The sequence below is a fragment of the Ceratina calcarata genome, unplaced genomic scaffold, assembly GCF_001652005.2.
Source record: "Ceratina calcarata isolate Rehan_Ccalc_2016 unplaced genomic scaffold, ASM165200v1 scaffold72.2, whole genome shotgun sequence".
In the NCBI taxonomy this organism is placed as follows: Eukaryota; Metazoa; Arthropoda; class Insecta; order Hymenoptera; family Apidae; genus Ceratina; species Ceratina calcarata.
Genome location: NW_017178472.1, coordinates 1265492 through 1279965, shown reverse-complemented (window position 1 = coordinate 1279965; position 14474 = coordinate 1265492). Strand labels below are relative to the sequence as shown.

The 14474-nt window shown below is 43.6% G+C and overlaps 1 protein-coding gene across 1 annotated transcript in view; it reads left to right on the top strand.

The window, feature by feature from the left end:
• The window catches only part of LOC108630286 (retinal homeobox protein Rx1), a 35503-nt gene that overhangs the window by 15142 nt on the left and 5887 nt on the right, over positions 1-14474 (top strand). The gene's annotated exons all lie outside the window — the stretch shown is intronic.

Genomic DNA, 14474 nt, shown 5'->3' with positions numbered 1-14474 from the left:
AAGAGTGCAACAGTGCGCTGAAACAGGAGTTGTAGACTTCTTTGTCTCATTTACGAACACTTGTCTGAATAGGATGTGAGAAATTGATTTCTTATCACGTGTGTTACATACCACAAAACATATTGAGGGAAAAAGCTGAGTGTTTTCTTGAATAAATTCTTGCGACAGTTAACGCAAACTTAAAAACAGTATTGTTCTATAGTGAAAGATCTGTCGCGGGAATCAGAGATTAGAAAGAATAATTGCTGGAAATCGGGTTGTTAATCCGTATAAAGCGAGAGACCGTTTTCTCTCGAGGGTATAGGGAGTGTTCATACATTTTTAAATAATCGCTCGACCGCGGAGTCACGCGAGTAACAAGGTATTAACTCGTTAACCCTCACGACACTGCGACGCGATCTAGTTATTTCAATGATTTCCCGGGAAAGAAATTAGTGAACGGACAGTTTGAAATTATTGTTTATTGAGCAACATCATTTCTATTACTTAAAACAGATAAAATCTTCCTTGGAAAATCAAAACTGACACAAATAATTAAATATCCGTAGCACATGATTTACGTAGAGTACTCGGCTATAGGTAGGAACAATTTTAAATGGTCATTCTATAAGCCAAATTGAGACAAAATCAAGAATAAAAAATTGGGCTCGAGGCTCCATTCTTTTTAATATTAAGCGATTATAAATTACTCCTGCCGGCTATTGGTTCTCAACTAGAACGTGCGTTTAACAGTCTAAACGCTAACACATCTCATAACGGTTACCGTTACGGTGGGCACTTTGTACGTTGGGGACCATTGCCTGCACAGTGAGGATTTTCGGGTCAGCATTCCTAAAATGCAACATGCCCAATATAACGGTATGTCAGTAATTAGAATTTTAAACTCCTCTGAGAATCACAGGAATAGGTAAGTTTGTTTATCATCAGGTGCAATTTTTAATCACTTATAACTAACTAAGAAATGGAACCTCGAAGACGATTTTTCTATTTTTTACTTTTATCTTATTTTGGCTATTAGAATCACCGTTAAAAATGTTTCCATCAGTAGCCGAACATCTTTATAACAGAGCATAGAAGTAATGAAAACAAAACTTAGTTAAAACTAAAATGACACTGACAAAAATCTATTTCAGTTATGTTTAATTTTAAAATAGGAACTAGACCAATACGGAATTAGCCTACTCAACAATTTAAAGGGTAATCGACATGTTCATTGGACGCGAACGATCAGTCGTACGAATCAACCGATTTATTATTTCCCTTACTCCAATGTCTCTTTGTTTCGCTTGGAACCAGAAGCGGACACGAGTGCCGTGCCGCGCGACCAGCGAGCAAGCCGAGTTTAATGGCAGCGTTTCCGTGCAAACAATCGGAACAGCAATCGCCGGCTGACGCTGGCCCCGACGTATTAAACTAAATTAAATTAATTATGTGCGTGACAGCGATAAAAGCACGCAGTCGCATGCGACGACGCATCGATTAGGCTCCCGGGGGCACGCTTTCTGACCGTGTTACCTGTGTACTGTGTTTCACGACGTACCATGCTTTGGTAATAACCCAGGTCGTTCGCCGTCTACCTGAGCGCACCTGCTTTCCGCTCAACGCGGAATTCATTTTTCACCGAGTTTTCACCAAAGTCCGACTAATACTGTACGATACTACTTGGTCACAATATAATCGCCTTTAATGATTCTCTCGCTTAAATTGAAAAATGAAAATTATAATTGTCAAAGAAAAACTTCTATCATGAACAAGCCTAATAACCGTGAAATCGCGAGCAATTAATAACAACCAGCAAAGAAGGAAAAACGGGAGGTCGTATCCTCAGGACAAATCGCACGGAAGGGACGAAGGATAACGTAACGGTGCCGCCTCTGTCCCCAGAAGAGAGTCGCAATTAAAAATTTAAATTGCGTTTAAAACCTGCCGGTGATGCCGCGTCGTGTCCACTACCACTGTCACCACTACGTTATACTTTTTTCAATTTTCTCTAGAGGGGTTTACCGACCTTTCTCCTTCCATAGTTTCCCTCTCCGTCGTTTCCCTCTCCGTCGTTTCCCTCTCCGTCGTTTAATATTCCGTTGCCCCTTTCGTTACTTCTCTCGTAGCGTACACAGCGTCGACCGAGAAAGCGAGGAGAAGCTGGAAGGTCGAAGAAGGGAAACGCGAGTGCGCCCCTAAGGTACGCCTAATCTCTTAAGCTTATTACGCGGGCAGACAAGGCGAAGGAATCAGCCGCGAACCTACGCCGACTAAAGAGAAACAAGGGAAGAAAGGAGAGATAGCCCTGTCAGGGTGGGAGGAAGAGAGAGAAGGGAGAAAGTGGTGGTTGGTCGCGATGGTAGGCGCAACGGAGAGGCGGACGCACGTTCGGTTTCATCATTTTTAATTGATAGCGCACGCCAATCCTATCTGTCGGATTTATTAGGCCGCTCGACGAGATGGTTTTGCGGAGAGATGGTAGGGGTTGATAGCGAAGGGAAACGGAGCTTTTATTGGACAAACCGGGTTGTTTCGGTGGTAGGGGCTCCGGTCGGTGGTCACCATAGCCCCGATTGTATGACCCGGGAAAGCGCGTTTTCCAGATTTTCATGCCTCCTCTAGCCCAACTGTACACACGCACGCAAACCGTACACACCGGCACCGGCAGATTGATTGCGGGGATTAACGCTGTTTTCTCGCGATAATTATCGTTCACGGAGTGCGGAGATTTTATTGGATACACGGTTCCGCTCCGCCTCGGCCGATATCGAAACGTCAAATTGCTTGTTAAGCTCGTTATTGTACTTCAGGTTTATACGCAATGTTACAACCGCGTTCTAGAGTTCGTAGGTAAATGGGTTCGCAAGAAAGTATATCGTCGAAAATGGTAATGCAGTCAATTTTCTTGAATAAATAGATATTTCGTGTTGAATGTAAGTTACAACGTTAGTAATTCAGTAATATTTTTCGGACTTCCAATTTCGTTCGTTTAATTACATTGCCATCGTTTCGAGTGGTAGGTTACTTGAAATTTAATTAATTTGCATGAGCGACGTGTCGACGTTTCGAAATTGAATTATCGCGAACGGAAAAGGGCGGACGTAACACCTTGGAGCGATGATTGAACGCTTGAAAGAATGGAAAAGACTAAAAGAGAACGCGCGCTCGGCTCTTGCCAAGATAAATGACACTGTGTAATGCAAGTGTGCTCGGCTAATCGATAAAATCACTTAGATCCGGTCCAAATGCAGGAAACATCTATTTATTCACTTTATTTTCCGCTTTTTCATGAACAACGAAATCTCGTTTTAAGTTTGATGAAATTCAGGGGACGATTCACTTCTTCCGGAGGGACGATATTTAACCCACATGTTCATTCTCTTCCAAAGTAATTATATATCCTTCAGAACTGATTGTGTCTACATGTAGATTCTTGTATGCTACATTTTTTTATGTATTTTTTGCATACTTTTTTATGAATGCATAAAATGTCGTGCAGACGCAAGTTTGACTATAAAAAACGTGGTGCTAGAATTGCAATCGATATAGGGCTGAGTTCTCTGAAAATCACTCATCGAAATTGGTTCGATCACGGAACACCTGCTTATTGGGGTGATGGCTGCGTGTGAATGTATACGCAATACAAAGCAAAATTTAATTTACTACATTCGTTCAGGAATTATGAATGACAAGATGCGAATTTGAATTCAACGATTTAACAGTATATGTTACGTAAGGAAAATGCGTGGCGGAAATCGTGACGAGGCAGAGCCGTGACATTTCGCAGCGGGGAAACGCGAATCGATGGCCGTCGGTATTTGCCGAGGCGAACCATGGAGAGAATGGAATCGACAATCGACAATCGTCGTGGGCAAGGCACGAAGAGACGGGCGGAAAAAAGCGGGCAGATTGATTTTTCGCGGTAGGCCAACTAATTTGAAGAGGGAGAGTCAAAGCGAGAGAGAGAGAGAGGATTCAGTCGCGGCCGGATAGCCGATCGTTCGTTGCGCTCGGCTCGGTCGCTCCGATGATTGCCAATTGGAAAAATACTCCAATTCGATTACAATTTTTTTCGTTCGCTCGCGCACACTGGGAAGAATTTCAAACCCGAGATATACATTCGTTCCAGCAGGATAGACGGCCGTGGGGGGACACCGAGAGGAACGAGGATTGGGCGGTGGTACGTGAAACTAATATCGACGCTGCAATCGTTTCTGAAAGCTTTTGAGAGCGCAATTTAAAAGCGATCTTCCTTGTTTTCGTTCCATTTATAAAGAAAATCGGTGCCGCGGCACGCGTCTACCCTTATGAAAAACATTTTCGACGATCACGTGGACGTTATTTTCGCGCGATACGCGTCACGAAACGAGAAGCTGTTCGGGCGCAACGGCAAGAGAGGCAGGGTGTTAAGTTCTTGGCAAGAAAGTCATTTGTGCTTGAAGCTAAGAACCCGTGTTAGAAAATAAAAGGATCTTCTACGTTGCTGCAATTTATTTACTCGCGTCGGCATGGAAACGCAGTTCAAAGACGAGAGACACGTGCTCTCGTTCTGTAACTATTTTCTTGCATACGAACTGCATTAATCGAATTCTACCTTCGCCAACCTTGTGAACAATTAACCCCCGTTTCAAACGATAACTCGCCCGTCTACTCGAACGCATAAACGACATCGTTTGATCTTTACTTCCCTTACAGATACTGTTCGTTTGTAGAACATAGTTTCTGTAATACGATTTATTGCACTGCGCTTACATGTAACGTTAATTAAACCTGTCAGTTTTTCGGCAGCTACTGCTACACGTGATAACTTCCTATAATATTGCATTAAAGCCAAGTTAATGCGTAAAGTAAAGAACTAATTGAAGAGAACGTTCTCCTACTGTACATTACACCGATTTAATCATAATTCTTAATAATGAATTTGGTAGAAAATCGGCTAGGTTGTTTCACGGTGTCGGGTGGCGGCGTTCGTCGGGCAGTTTAATTCGGTTTTATTAGGGGGGGCCAAATCGTGATCGTTAGCGCCGACACGAAGCCGGCACGAATCGCAGGTGACTGTCTGGGTTAAGCGCAGCTATATCTACGGAGTGTCAAATTAGTCACGCACGCCGCCTCCGCTCGGCGCGGCAGCTCGGCGATCAACGCCCGTAACCATGGCTACTGCCGCGAATTTCTCCGCACGACTCGCTGCGACGACTCGGTCGTTTGCCGACGCAATTGCGCACGTACTGCGGAAAAACCATGTTGAAAATTACAGACATCGTCAGTCACTAATGTGTCGCCCAAGACATTTTCAAAATCGTAATTCTTCCCTTCCTTCGCCAGCTTCCGTTCTTAACAAGCGATTGTTTTCAAGTACGGAATACTTAAATTACCAACGCGTGTCCCATTCAATTAACGAATACTAATAATAAGTATTATCTCCTTCTCAATTAAGATTAAAGGATAATGTAGGAAATGATTGTGATACAGAACTTAAATTAATTTGCATCTCTTCTTAATTATGGAATAATTTCTTTTAGTATTATTATTATTTCCTTCGGTTTAGGGTAAATTATGTAGCAATGGTACGACTTTTAGAAACGGATACGGTACCCTCGACACAACTTATGACTACCCCTCGTGATCAACAGAGCGAGAACCATAAGCTTTGCGTCGCGATATTAATACCCTGGATATGCTGGCACCGTAAAGCTGTTTAGTGAAGGGCACGCAATGAGAATTCTCGCACCAGGTTACGGTGGACTAATGGCATTCGCATGATCATTTGTGGATATAAATCAAAATAATGACTCGATGAAGTGGCGTTTTATTTGGGACATGAGAGAACATGTCTTTATTCCTTGAGAAAGGAACCGTGTGATTTCCTACAATCATTTACGATCATCCTAATATTGAATTGTTGTCCCTGTATAATCTTAACATTCGATTATACGATTTTATTTTTGTGTTTTAATGTTGAAGAATTTCTATCAACCGTACTATATTTTTCTTGTCTCCGTGCTCGCTTTTCTCACCCTAACTATCCTAAGCTTGGTATCGCTGGTAACGGCTATTCGGAGAGTCATAACGGTAACCGAGGAACTCCTCGAATGGGATAAAGGTCTGGGCTCGATATCGTTGCGGCAGGGGTGGAAGGCGCTCGCGGATACAAATGTTATTATACGTAAGCACCTCTGATCTTCCGCGTGAGCAGCCAATGGGCTTTCACCGGCGGCCTCCTGCCCCGCATCGGATCGTTTTTCTTGTGGGTGCGATGTTTCCAGGCGGAAAATAAGATAATGGTCTGGTGCTAGGCGCGAAAGCACGCCCGTCGCCGTGTGGGTGCGAACTGAGAGAAAATGGGGCGACGGGAAATAGCGAAGATCGTGGGATCGGGACACCTGCTGCGCGACGGAGCCCGTCACGAAGAAAGGAAAAAAAATAATGCGTCGGAACGCGTGGAACAGGCTACTTGCTTCTTCCATTTCCCGTTCTGACGAAGAAGGGAAAAATGTCCAACGAGCGAGCGATCAGCGTGCGTCGGCAAAGATTCTGCCATGCCACCGCAACAGCGCGTCGATTGGGGTTTCAAGTAGTAACAGACGTAATAAGTTAGACGGGTCCGACTTGGAGAACGAGGAGCATAATTGAGAATCTCATAATAGATATTGAACATTTTTTAACTGTAAAAATATTTATAAACTCTTCTTGGAAATATAATTCAATAGAAGATTTATTGTAATTTTAAATTACAGCGTGCTTCGAAGGAAGTGTTTGCTTTTGCGATTTGTACAAATGTAATTAAACGAAATAGATTGACACATTAGTATATGTTAATGTTAGTGTATTGTATAGAATGTTTTAATAACTTGAACAATACAGAATACGTTTATGAAATGTTTGGTTGGAGATGTAAAGATCTCAAGCTCATTCATTAATTAGACAAACGAACCAAACAAGATTGAAACAAACGTCGAGATTTCAAGTTCTTATCGTTCTGCCTTTCTCTCTGTTTTCTCAACACATAACGGCAGAACCGACTGCATAATGGACGAACAAGCAACACACGCATATATTCGTTTTCTACGTGTGGACATTTTGCCAACCCCGTTATAAATAGCTCTCAATTTGCTTATCTCGTCTAGTTATGGTTTTCGTAACACCTCCTGATACTTTACGTCGATATAATTCCTTTTAATTCGCCCTTTCGAGCACTCATTCTCCGTCTAAAAAGAAATCAAAGGTCTATCCAGTTGCGTGAACGCGGTTCATAGATTTCTCAGAAAGATCGACCTCCTTCTAATCGACGTTATACGAAATTGGCGGGTTGCCGCCATTTCATTAAACTTTGTAAATCATTTCTTCTATAAACATAATAAATGCGGTTAAAAGCATGAAACATTTTAATGCAGAAAATAATTGCCATTTTATGCATTGAAATATTCATTCAAGTAATTAAAGTCCTCCAGCTCGCGAACGTATGTTTTTCCCATCGTAATTTAAACAGCTACGTAACGAGTCGGTGCGCGGTGCGCTTTCACGGTAACAAACTGTCAAGACCCTTAAGTCGTTGCAGAAACACGTCCTTCGATCCTGCGGCTCGCGAGAGTATGCGAAGTGGGGTAAACTCTTGCAGCGCCGTCTAACGAGTATTATAATTACTGTCGCGTAACTCAATATTGCCCCCTCGATATGCTAAACTCGCGCGGAATATAGTGTTAATAGGCGTGGAATGGCACGGGACAACACCCCGCTTCTATTAATTGCACTTCACCCTAAATGCAAATTGTTCGAAATTGAGCGAGGGCTCCCCGAATATTTGGAAACTCCATTACGGGCCAGCGTTCGTCCTTTCGTCCGTGTGTACACACACGCGCACGTACACGTGTGCGTCGATCTCAATTTGAGAGGAAATTAAGGAAACTTCGTGGCGTTACAATAAATCCTTTATATCTTTTCATACTTCTTATAGAAACAGTTAGAAAATTCTTATCATCGTTTACATTTAGAAGAAGAAATATGTGAAAACCAAGGGGAACACGATATACTTTAGAAACAGCTAAAAAGTTAAAGGTAGCATCAAGCCAGAGAAACGGGAAAGCTTGTTCTTCCGTCGAAAAGCGTACAAACGAATAAGAATGCTGTGGCACGCGAAAAGAAAGGAAGACGAAGGTCCATCGTTTTCCGTAAATACGTTCGAGAAATTAGCTGTCCAAGATTCTGAGGTCTGTGGCTCAATTAAGCACTCCGTTTAGCGCTTGACTAAAAAGGGTTGGTAGACCCTTGCTCTGCCCCCTCGAGCATCAATCATGTCAGAGCAACCCTTTTCCCGAGGGCGGTTTTGCTCCTCTATTGAGACGAAGTGTTGTGCTCAAACACAAAAACACTTCATTTGGCAGATTAGCCGTTAAACACCAATGGGGTACGTGCAGGGGTTTAAGCGGGATGAGACCGACGAGAGAAACAGAACGGGCGACTGAAAAAAGACTGCTCGTAGCGTTGTTCACCACCGTAAATTACAGAGCGTAATTACGAAGATAATTAATTGCGGCGAAGTCGGTCCTCGAGACGGTTAACGAGCTCAGAAAGAAGACTCTTGCAGGATCTGAGGTCTAGATTTGGACTCGATGGAAAGGAGATGATAAGAACTCGTTGCATGCATGAAAGTCGAAGACTCTAACGACACAGTACTTAACACGCGAACTTGATTAAATCTTGCTAATTGCAGACAAGAAAATGTTCGTATCGTCATGTTATTTTATTCATTCGAAGATACTAGAATCTGTTTAGAATCTACTCCTGTCAAGTAGAGAAGATATTTCATTCTCGAATCTTATTTTATACTTCGAAACCAACGTGCGGAAAATACACATTTCAGATAATTTCTGAAAATCGATTAGATAAAACAGATTAAGTTAGACTGTTAGATGCACATTCTGAGAACCAGTGCTAACCTGAGTAATTTATAATCGCTTATAAGTACAAACTTCGAGCTTCGAACGCAATTCTTTTATTCCTGATTTGTGTCTGATTTTGGCTTCTAAAATCAGCCCTTAAAATTTTTCTCACCAGTAGCCGAACACCCTGTACATATATTACCTTTAAAAAACTTGAAGCGAAAGAAGCGTAACTTCGCATTAAATATTATAGAAGACGTAATGGAAGAAAAGGAAGGGTTTTCCCACGAACGAACTGGATCCACGCAGGATCCAGTGGCGGTGGTTAGTCTGACCGCGTTACGAGGCCAGCAAAGGGCCTTCATATAGGGCACACGCATAGGAAATCCACGCATGTGCCTGCTCGTTTTAATATTCCATATAATGTTATGAAACCTTTGTCGGCATATGGTCCTGAGGCCAGCAATTAACAATTAGCTGGCGGTCCTTGTAATCGAATTACGAAGCCCATTGTCGGGCTCAGGTACAAACGTATTCAGTTCCACTGGTTGCTGCCCCTCCCCCCCTCTCTCTCTCTCTCTCTCTCTCTTTCTCGTTCACTCTCACCCGTCCCTCCCCCTCTTTCCTCGCCTTCATTGGCTCGTCTCCTTTTTTTCCAGAATGGTTTAAGATCGAATTTCTTGCCGCTGCATGTGCTCGACGTTCGCTCGGGTCGGCGCATAGATGCAAAATGCAACCGTGAAGGGGATCTTTTACAAAGGCACAGCCGAGCCACTCTCTCCGACGGGGATGAATGTCACTTCGTGAAAATATATCCGTTTCAAGAGTTCGAGGAGTAGGTTCTGGCCTACGAGCGTCCCGTGGTGGATCACCGGGCCAGGTAACCCAGCCTCGGCTCGAGCCGAGAATGGATGAATGCGAACCTGGAAATCGCGCCCCCGAAGGATTAGTAACATTAGACTGTCCCGCGATCCGCCTCGGATACATCGATTTCCTCTGGATACTTTCGATGAAACTAGATAGATAAGCCATTTGAGTTTTCCCGTCAACGAGACGACAATTTTGCTTTCACGGGAACAGTACAATCTCAGTTTTCGCTGCGAGTAATACTTATACACACAGTTATTCCCACGTCGGGCGAATTATATTTTCAAACTATCGTTGACCACGACTTGACAAACCTTTTAATAAAGATGATCGGAGCCAGAGTCACTCCCTCCTCTTGCTCCCCCATCCCAAAAAATGTCGAATTTGACCGTTCACAAAGGGCTCTGTAAATTATCAATTCTGCGATCTCGTTCAATTAACCCCATTCGGAGGGCCGCAAGAGGTTCGTTTGATCGAGATATCGCGCGGCCCTTTAACGAGTAACCGATGTCAAACGCAGCCAGAGAGACAAGGAAGGAAGGCAAAGGGAAGCCGGTCGGGTCACTCGCCGGGGAATACACCGAATTCGAGATATATCCAACAGAACTAACTATTAATTTGGTTCCCAGGCGGTAGTAGGAGAGCATCGTTCTCTCCGGGGGTGACGCAGAAAGAGAGAGGGAGGAGTGGGAGGGAGGTAGATACAGGAGTCGTGTCGTCCGTGCCGGCAAAGGAGGAGAAGGGGTGGCGGAAAGCAGGACCAGAAAGCCTCCGGGGCAACAGATTACTGTGTACGGCCTATGAATCCTCTCCCCTTCACCTTTTCCCTCCGTTACCCATCTCCTGGCCGACGTGGCTGGCCCGTGAAGTTAATAATCATCAAAAGTCACAGTGTTTGTCGAGGGCGAGCCGCCCTTTGTGCGCCCACGCGTGCTCCTGACGCTAATATGACTCCAGCCGGGCTTTATTACAAGTTATTAGAGTTATTACATCGGCGACGGATTTTCACGTGCAGCAACGCTCGCTGCAACCCGCCGCGCCGCTGCGATCGTTCCTTTATCCATCCGTTCTCGCGGTTTTTCCACCTTTTTGACCATATTCCGCTTCCAATTACAGTGATCGGTCGGTTGGTGATCGTTAACTTCCTTTGTGATTCCGCGAACAGCGATATTTTTACCAAACTTCTCTGTATGCCACTGGTATTATTTTAAAAAAGGCTATTTTTAATCCGACACGTCCGTTTCTCTACACTAATCACAAATTCCGTACGTCCATTTGTACACAATAGGGAAAGCACTGAAAATTCATCTTACAAAAAAGAGCAAATAGCATCAGATGTAGATCGTCAACTTCAGATTAGAACTCACATCAATGCTTGCATCGGTTCTCCGTTATAGCGGCGATCGTTTCAACCCAAGGAGATTCTAAATCTTCGCGAAAGGGAGAGAAGTCGGTCTCGTGCGGGGTTGCCAGCATATTGCTCGGTAAATAGGCCCGCGAACAAAGGGTGCATTCAGTCGAATCCGATTCCGCGGCTACCGGGTGAAAAAGGGAGTCCACGACGTAACGCGAGACAATGAACGTGCGGTGTCAAAATACGAGGGCCATAAGGCTAATTTGCCGAATTTCTGCGCGGCTCATTCACGCGATACGCCCTCGTGATTAGGCCGGGTTCCAGGGCACGGCCCCGTTGTCTCGGACGGATCGCATTGTCGCCGACTTCTTAAATCGAGAACACGAGATCGATGACAAAGAATAAAGGACGTCGGGTTTTTAATTTAGTTGCGGTTCAATCGCGCTTCAGTGATAGAACACGCTAATTAACGAGGATGGTAAGTAGATGCGCGGCTTCTGTTGATTTGAACATAGAAAAAACGGTCATACAAATACAAAGGTGATTAGAATGAAGTTGTTCTGTCTTTTTTTTTTTATATTCTTATTGCATTGGTTGCCAGACTTAATTGTCGGTTGCTTGAGAAAAGCTGCAGGATTTTTATAAGTTGGTTGAATTATTTTTGCTTCGGTAACGATCAGCCCCTGCGCCTTACGTCCGCTTGAAACCCTCTTTCGTTCGACGTCGACAGGATCTTAATAAGAAGGATCGAATTTCAGGGCATGATTCGTGTTCTTGACACTTCCGTGTTTCTCCGATCACAAGAGAAAGTCGATCCTAATTTTTCTAAAGGGAAACCGACCAAAAGAAACGACGATGGAAAGAGTAATTAACAGTATACACATTTATTTTCCTAGAAAATTACCACATTCGCTTCTCGTCCATTTTTAAATTAACTGCAATCTAATAATCCTTTTTTATCTGAAAAGACCGCGTCCGCTCGGCCCGTATTAATAACATTTATTCTCGGTACTTGACTAGCCATTAAAAAAAACGAAAGAGATGGACAAATGGCATGGAACGAGCACAAACAGAATAGAAACGCGAAGTAGGACATGCCGACTAATTTCCAGTGCACCGATTAAACGCTCCTTTAGATACGATTAACATCAGTTGATGAAACGCATACTTTGCATAATTTTCATTCCCTACCGTTATACGATTAATTAAGTAACTGTGTGAAATGTTCGAATACTTATTTAACTGGGATAATGAAAGTTATAATGAAAATAATACTGCTACATCTCCGTCGAACAATTTCAATTTTATTTCAAAGACTTCATAAGTTTTATAGATTTTACAGATAGAAAACGTATCATATATATTCTTCATAGTACTGACTTCCTGACAAAAACGATTCGGGTTGAAAAGAAACAAACAACAAGGCGCATTGTCCGCGAATGGATGCAGAAGGATCCTCTCGACAACGAGCAAACGATCCGATCCGATGACACGACGCGACGCTACTGCGCTGTGTGTCCATCGTCGTCGTACGCGTAGCCGTTTAGTCTCATTGTAAAAGTGAAATCGCCTCGTGTTTGGGATGTTATTTGTAGCACATTAGTATTGTATCGCAGTACGCCGGGGTTAGACCGGGGCGTTAGAGTGTTTAAGGGTGATTACACGCAACGACAGGGGTGGCTTTATTGGAGGAGGTTGCCAGTGATGCTCATTCGCCATAATGCCAGATTCCCACAATATATGTATAATAAGACATTTACTATATTCCTTTATCATAAACTAAATCTCAAACAATATTGTACAGAATATTCCTTTGATATTTCATATTATTAATTTATCCGTAGTTCGATAAGTGTTTATTAAATTTATAAAACGATTTGCACACGGCGTGACGTAGTGCGAAAATCGCGTCGAAAATCAGAAGATTTGAACGAATCAATTCACCTGGCCCGTCTCGTTTAACTAAATACCGCCTCTTAATGGAATTGATTTAACTCGCACGCTGTACGAGTCACGCTGCATCGTCAATTATCCTCGAACCTCCGTATCCGCAGTGCGGACGTACATAGGCGACTAGAAATCGTGCCCTTTTCTATCGTCACGCTTCCTGTCCACGAGCAAATCGAAATGAGAACAACTGTATAGGATTGAATTTGCACGACAGTTTGACAGGGCCCGAAGGAGAAGAGGGGGGAATAGTATAGGGCTAGGGTAGAGAAGGAAGGGGTACAAAAAGCACGGTGAATAATAGACTCCAACCCTCTCTAAACATCTCCCTTCTCTATGCATACCACGGCCACGGTGCCTTGGACCAGGCTCTAGACTTATATCCGAAACGCGTTCGCCCCTTCTTACCCATCGTCGTGCTACATTCTTGATAGAGCTTTGATAAACTTGTAATACACCCATAGCAAAAATAACTCTCACGTTCCCTTACAAGTGGAAGAATTTACTGAAAGAATATTCTATTCTGAATATCAATCATGGATTTTTAATATAAATACCGCCGGGCTGTACCCTATTTTGAACAATAAGAAGCGATATGCTTTTTCTATTAAAACATGAATGCAAGTTTTAAACGCAAGCGAAACCGCAGACGCGTGAAATATACATTGACACTTCTCGCGGATTGGCAACTCTTTTACCGAGTCGAAGGTCATCACAGTCGTCAAACAATAGACGAAATCTGTTAAGACCGGCACGAGCGACAATGCGTTCGACGTGGCGTGATCGGCTCTCGAATACCTTTTTACCGGCGCTAATCCGAATTCGTCTGGGAGGATAAAGCGATCACCGTCCCGGAACGATGCGCTCTCGAACAAGGGATGTTGATGGGGGAATCGTTTAGAAGAGGAGAGAAAAGTAGGAGGGGTGAAATGAATAAACTGGCAACAACCGATGGAAAAGTGATTTTTGGCCTGATATGAGCGGACCTCGACGAGTACCTCGTCACCGTATGGCGATGGTGATCGACGAAAGCTGTTACCCGGCCGCCAGAACGACATTAACGTCGATATTTCCCTGTAAACGACCACTATGTTTGGCCGGTACAACGTAGGGCGCCGTACTCCTGGGCGAAGCTAGGATTTTCCAGATCCGACTGCAAAGCGTGCCGCTCCGCGCCAGAGCAAAGTGGTTTTCTGTCAAAAGTAACGGGGCATGGCGTGAACGCGATTTCGGCCACGATCTGAGCGTATAGTTCTACGCGCACGAAACGGAAGGGAAAATTCCACGCCCGTTCTGTCTCACCTTCTTTTCATATTCGATATTTCAACTCTGGTGCACCATACATTTTTGTTACGTTCTATTGGTACTCCGCGAGGGAAAGCGTAGTGATCAAAACAATGAAAATTGAAACATTCGTTATTTTAAAATTCATTTCTGGACTTGAT